The sequence below is a fragment of the Tenrec ecaudatus genome, chromosome 11, assembly GCF_050624435.1.
Source record: "Tenrec ecaudatus isolate mTenEca1 chromosome 11, mTenEca1.hap1, whole genome shotgun sequence".
Taxonomy (NCBI): domain Eukaryota; kingdom Metazoa; phylum Chordata; class Mammalia; order Afrosoricida; family Tenrecidae; genus Tenrec; species Tenrec ecaudatus.
In genome coordinates, this window is record NC_134540.1 from 74,071,245 (window position 1) to 74,077,870 (window position 6,626).

Sequence of the window (6,626 nt, forward strand, 5' to 3'; positions counted from 1 at the left end):
GGTCCCCAGAGTCGACAGCCATCTTTCTGGGCCTCACTCTGACTACTTCTCAATGCCCCTGTCCTTGTTGCAGCCTTCTGTTGGTGCCCTTGGGTGCTGCTGAGTCCATTCTGACTCATGGTGGCTCCATGTGACAGAGTAGAACTGACCCAAAGGGCTTCCTAGTCTGTACTCCTTACAGAGGCAGGTCACCAGGTCTTTCTACCGTGGAGCTGCTGTGTGGGTTCAAACCACTAATCTATCACAGAGCAGTCAAGCACCTAGCCGTTGTGTTACCTGGTTCCTGCATCCTTTACATTCTATTGCATACCTGAGTAGTAGTTAATGGATCACAGATTCTCTGAGTTCCAGCTTGTCTTCCTCATTATACTGTCAAATTTCTCAGCTCACCAGTCAGTTATAGAAATATTTAAATACAACACATTCGTTATTTTTAGCAAGGAGTCATCTCTAGCCTGATTTCAAAGGTCACTGCTTGTTAGAAATACATCTGCTGTGAGAAAACCAAATCACTGCTTTGGTCTTCCCAGAACAGTGATTGTAGGAGACGCTGGCTATCCAAACCATCCCCCAGGCCCCGGTAAACACAAAGAAGGAGAACAGACACGTTCAGGTTGTTCGTACACGGTCAGTGTAGTGGGTTTCACAGCGAGCACGTGGGTTTTCTCGAGGGCGGCTCGGGCCGAGTTCTATTTTCTTGCAGCTGGAGCCTTTGGAAGAAGTGGATTCAACCATTCTTCAGGGAGCTCTGGTGGCATAGTGGGTTGGGTTGGGCTGCTAACCACAAGGTCGGTAGTGCAAAATCATCATCAGCTCCATGGGAGAAAGATAAGGCTCTGTCCTGCCCTCAGGAACTATAGCCCTAGAAACCCACAGGACCAGTTCTGTCCTATAAGGTTGCTAGGAGTCGGAATTGACTTGATGGCAGGGACTTTGGCTTGGGTTCAGAAGAGCCCTGTGGCATTGTGGCCTGTGACACTGAGCTGGTAAGCACGGGGTCAACGCCGCTCCAGGGGAGAAAACCCAGGCTGTCTGCTCCTGTGAGGATGCAGGTTCTCAGGAGGCAGTTCTACTCTGTCTTATAGGGCCACTCTGAGCCAGCATTGACTTGATGGCAGCGAGGGGGGATAAAACGGGGTGCCCACCATTTTCTTTCAACTCCTAACTGAAAGATTGGTGGTTTGAACTCGCCTCGTGGTTCCGCTGAAGAAAAGTCTGGCAATCTCTTTCTGTAAAGGGCACAGCAGAGAAAACCCTAGGATTGCCAGACGTTGAAGTCCACTCAATGGCAACGAGTTGGTGTTGTTTTTAAAGGTATATGTCACGCCAAATGTTCTAAGCTTGTCACTCACTGTCCCTGTATCCGACGATTTGAAAAGTGGAGGTTATCTGCACCTTTAACCTCGTGCTACCTGCTGTCTGCTCCTGGATCGGGCTCACAATCCACAATTGCTCATATTTTCCCTAAGGATTTATGCTTATGGAGGTTTCTGGAAAGCAGATAATGCTGCTTTCTTGGCCAACTTGTCCAGCCATGGGCTAGGACACAGAAGAGGAGCACTTGGTGGTCAGGGGAAGGGTGTGAGAGACACAGGGCTTCCTGGAATCCTAACGCGGGCAAGGAACCATTTAGCAGCTCTCTCTCTCTCTTTCTCTCTCTCTCTCTCCCTTCTCTTCCTCTGTGAAAGAAAGGAGTTGCAAGAGATAGGGCATTCCCAGGGTTGAGCACAATCCCTATAGGGCAGCTGGTATTCTCTGGGAGGTAAGAGGGCGGGTGGTGGTGGTGGTGGTGGTGTGTGTACCTCTATTCTTCCAGGGAGCCTTGAGTCTAGCCAGCTTACCTTCTAATCCACTGCCTAGACTTCAAAACCCCGAACCCAAAGAAACCCCCAAACCTCATTTCACTGCCATCAAGTCCATGCCTCCTCATAGCTACCCTAGAGGACAGGGTAGGGATGCCCCTGTGGAGTTCAGAGACTGACTCATTAAGGGAGTAGAAAGTCTCGCCTTTCTCCCAAAGAGCAGCTGGCGTTTCCATCCTGCTGACCTTGCAGTGAGCAGCCTCATGCGTCACCACTGTGCCACCAGGTCACCTTGCCTCGATCTTAAGAGACTTTTCACTCCCTGGAAATATACTCATTTTGGGGCACAGAATCGTAGTGATGACCCTTGGGGACAGAGCCCAACTGCCCCTGTTGATTTCCAAGACTGTAACTCTCTATGGGAGCCTCACCTTTCCCCACAGAGCAGCTGGTGGATTTCAGACCTTGCAATTAGCAGCCAAGTGTGTAACCCCTGAGCCATCAGGCCGCTAAGGAGTTGGAATCAACTTGATGGCAGTGAGTTTAAGGATAGGCTTTGTTGGTTGTTGGGTTTTTTTCATAAAGGTCTATTTCATTATTGGTGGATAGCACATTTAACAGTTAAAACATTTAAATTATGTATAGGTGACTGCAAGACTGCAGCATTCGTAACTAGATAACCAATTGAACTAGAAACCAGCTAACAAGCAACTCTCAAAATGTTTCAAATACAGCTTTTAGATCATCCTTTGTTTTTTGATCACCTTTGGGTGGGGTGACGTGGGGTTGGGTGGTGGTGGGGAAGCCTGCTGGTCACAATGGAAATGTATTAAGGTCAGATCTTCTGATACCCATTCCCAGAGGTCTCTTCAGCTGGATTAAGCCTCCAACTCCCGGGAAAGCCCAAGTTTGTGGCCTCCAGAATTAACGCTCTTCCCGTCCACCAGCGCAGACAGTGTGAGCGTCACACCAGGCCTCAGAGTCCGAGGATAGCCCACCCCAATTAAACGAGAGTTGTTGACTTTTGCTGAAATGGAAGCTGTGGGACCCACTGATACTTTGCAGCAGCGCCAAAATGAGCAGTCGGTGCCTGAAGTCCAAGCCAAGTTTACTGACCTGTCAAAATCTTCACAGACTTTTTGATACATTGACTTTTGATACAAATTCTGCCCCATCACTGACACTGGTGTGTAGCTGGAAGTCCCCAGTCCTGTGGCCCACTGCAAAGTTATTCCTTGTCAGCTTTGACTCGGCATGTCAAAGGTCATCTGATAACCAGCAAGCCAGCCCTCATAGCCAAAGACGGCTGAACCATGGATTGCAGGTCCCGCAAAATCAAAGTCAACATCACAGCCAAGGTTTGTACACTCCCTCTTGTAGGAAGACTTGACTTTACCACTTTTCTTTCCTGTGTTTGACGAGAAGGTAGTACCAAATGTCAACTTTAAACCTTGGCAAATCTGGTCTTCAATTGCAATTTCTGTCCCCAGCGTGCTATCAGTGTTTGTTTTTCTTTGAAAGTCAGACCATACTCACACCATTTATATTTGGTCTCCATAGTTCCAGTAAGTTTACCAGTGTCTGTGTTAGATGAACCACATGTTGGAATTCCACACCACTGTAATACTTTGTTTTCACATCCAGTTTCTCCAACCCAAAACCAAATCCTTTGTTGAAAATATCTCTGGCAGCTTTGCCAAGGTCAGCATATGATGGAGGAATGCACATTGACCGCGTGCTGCTCTGTCCGTACGTCGCCATGGCGAGACAGGGAGGAGTGTTCTGGTGATCTCCCGAGGGCAGCTCCTCCGCTAGCAGCTGAGGCCACTTGACTCGCACAGTCGGGCTGCAGCTGCCGGGGCTGGAGGGTGAAGTGAAGGAGACACCGTTTCGCCTACAGCAGCCTAGTCCTACCTTGGGTTTTTTTTTTTTTTTTTGAGTTTGGGTATCAGAATCGGTTAACGTGCTGCACTGCTAAATGGAAGTGGGGTGGTTTTAGTTCACACAGAGGCACCTCAGAAGAAAGGCCTGATGAGCCCCAGCAGGAGATTTAGTCATGGGAATGCTGTGGAGCCCAGTTCTACTGACACACGGGGTTGCTGTGAGATGGGACAGGTGTGGTTCCAGCAGGTTTCTGTTTGCAATGTCCTCATTTTTGCATGACACTTTCCAACACAGAGCAGATGCGTGTGTTTTGTTCTGTTCTCCATTTCTGAGTCTCCTCTGGACTGGCTGGACCACAGTGGGGAAGTGAGGGAGCATTCTCAGGGGTCCCACAATCCTCCCCGGGAGCAGAGGGCCCTCCTGGAGGCCCGGCTTGTGCAGGACCTCCATCTAGATCTAGAAGCTGCTCATCTCCCAGGGGACAATCACCTTCTGAAAGCAGAACTGCCAAGTCCCATGTTTAACATAGGAAAGGCTCCGAGCCCAGAGAGAGTGATCTGGGATCAGCGCTCATTCCTCAGCCAGTCAGTGGGGGACAGCAACTACTGGGACACAGAACACTGTAGAAATCTGGCGCCACCTCCAAGCAGCTGCACCCAGTACTGCCTGCTCCTGAAGGCGGGGTCTTAATTCCTCTCCTTGGCCTACTTTCTCTCTTTCTGCCATATGTACCTAATGAGTCACAAGGGCTTTGCAGGGCAGCAGCCGAGGAAACACAGGAATGACTGCCTAAAGTTTAGAACGTCTCTGAGACCCTCCACCTCAATATGCTTTCCTGCCAGGGCAGAAATGAGGGCATCCGCCCCAACGGCAGGTTTGCAGAAGACGGTGATGGCTGTGCCTGGTGCCTGGTGACTGATCACGTGGTTGTGAAGGTGACTTAGCTGGCATCTGCAGGGGCAGACCGAGAGCTGAATAAACACACACACACACACGTACACACCTGAGCACGCACACACGCACAGATTCAGAAGTACACCTCCCCCCCACCCCACTCTAAGGAGCTCTCATCTGGAGCGCTGAAAAGAACACGTCAGGGTCTGGAAGATGGACTCCTGTCCAGAACGGCTTTTCTCAGACAGACTCCGGCAACGCTGCCATTGCTCAGTGTTCGCATAGAGACCCTTGCCCATGTCTGGAAGCAGACATCGGAACACCAGAAGGTTTGTGGGAGGGGAGAAGTGGCTCCGGAACTCATTCCACTTAAAACACTCTCTGCAGTCTGGGTGCTGGAACCAGCGCCGGTGCCTCAAGCCTTGAGCAGCTCCTATGAATGGGACTCCAAAGAGAAGAGCCTTTGCAAAGCGGGGCTGGGGAATCTTGAGACTCGCTTGAATTAGGGCCTTGTTTCTCTGCCCTGTTCTCTCCAGCGGAGTCGCTTTGTGTGGGAGGGTCGCTTGGACACCTGCCTTTCCAGCCTTCCCCCGGAGGAAGGGAATGCTCAGAGGTACCTTTCTGAGCACCGCTCACCAACAGGCACTGAGATGGGCACCGAGATGGCATCCCTGGCAGTGTAGTGGGTTACCAGTAGGGCTGCTAGCCTCAAGGTCAGAAGTTCAAGACCCCCAGCAGCTCTGCGGGAGGAAGACGTGGCTTTCTACTTCCATGAAGCATTTAGTTTTGGAAATCCCATGGGTTCGGTTCTACCCTATCCGAGGAGCCAGAATCTCCTTGACGATTGTTCGTTGGTTTGGATGCTGAAAAGAGAAACATTGGAGCCACTTCGAATTGGGTAGGCATTCCACGTCTGGCAGCTCTTGGCAGTTAGGTGTTGGACAAGCCACCTTCCCGTGACTCCGTTTCCCTATCTGTTAAGTGATGATCATGACATCTACCTTCAATGGGATGACGGTTAAAAGCAATTGCTGTAAAACCACTTGCCACGTGGTGCACTCTCAACAAAAGATAAAAATAAGCCCACCCAGTGGTTCCCAGAGGTGCCAGAGGGATTCCCATGAGCTGATTCTCTCCAGTGAACTGGAACCACCTCACCTTTTGGTCAGCAGCCGAGTGTGTACCTGTGCACAAACCGGGTGCTCCTGATAAGCTGTAACCAGCCAGTAGTGGCCCCTGCATGCACGGACGGGCTGGTCAGTGATGCGGGTGCAGGTCTGCAGCACTACAGGGAACTCAGAGTGCTGGGCCTGAATTGGACAGCGGGGATTTCTTGGGCGCTAGGGCCAGGACACAATACCAGGTGTAACAGGTGATAGTTGTCAAGATGTATTTTGCATGTTACCTTTTGCCCCAATACCTCCCCATTTCCTTGCCACCCCCCCCCCCCCATGTTCCAGAAGGCAGCTAACTTGATCTTAACGCCTTCCCAGCTTTTGCTTTCTGGAAATCTGAGCTTTTAAAAGAAGGGTGGAAGGAGGCAGGAGACAAAGAAAGAGAGTTAATTTCCAAGACTTGGAAGAACTAGAAGTCAAATTGTTAGACAGGATTCTCTAGAGAAACAAAACCAGAATGCTAATAATTATATATATTTATATAGATAGATAAATAACACAAGAAATAAACAGTTCATTAAATTATAAAGCAGTACAAATGGTTCAGTGCAACTCATTCCCGTGAGACACTGGCAGTTGTGAGACACTGGCAGTCCTTCAAGTCTTGAGAGCTGCCGGGTAGTCCTCTGTTGAGCAATTCAGGCTATCCAGGCCCAGGCAGCAAACAGCAAGGCGGGTCACCAACAGTCAGCCAGATGACAGGGCCCGACAGTTCCCAGCTCAAGAGATGTATGTAAATTCCAAGAGTGTGGCAAAGCAGATCTTGAAGGAACCTCAAATTACAGTGACACAGTCCATGGATTAGGTGTCCCACAGGTAGTGTAGCACAGGAAAGCAAGGCAGCCGCACACTGGTCCGATGTTCAAAGAGC

The 6,626-nt window shown here is 50.1% G+C and overlaps 1 pseudogene; it reads right to left on the bottom strand.

Moving 5' to 3' along the window:
* Positions 1–2,680: 2,680 nt before the first annotated feature.
* Positions 2,681–3,546, bottom strand: LOC142460775 (non-selective voltage-gated ion channel VDAC2-like; annotated as a pseudogene).
* Between the last annotated feature and the right edge of the window lie 3,080 nt (positions 3,547–6,626).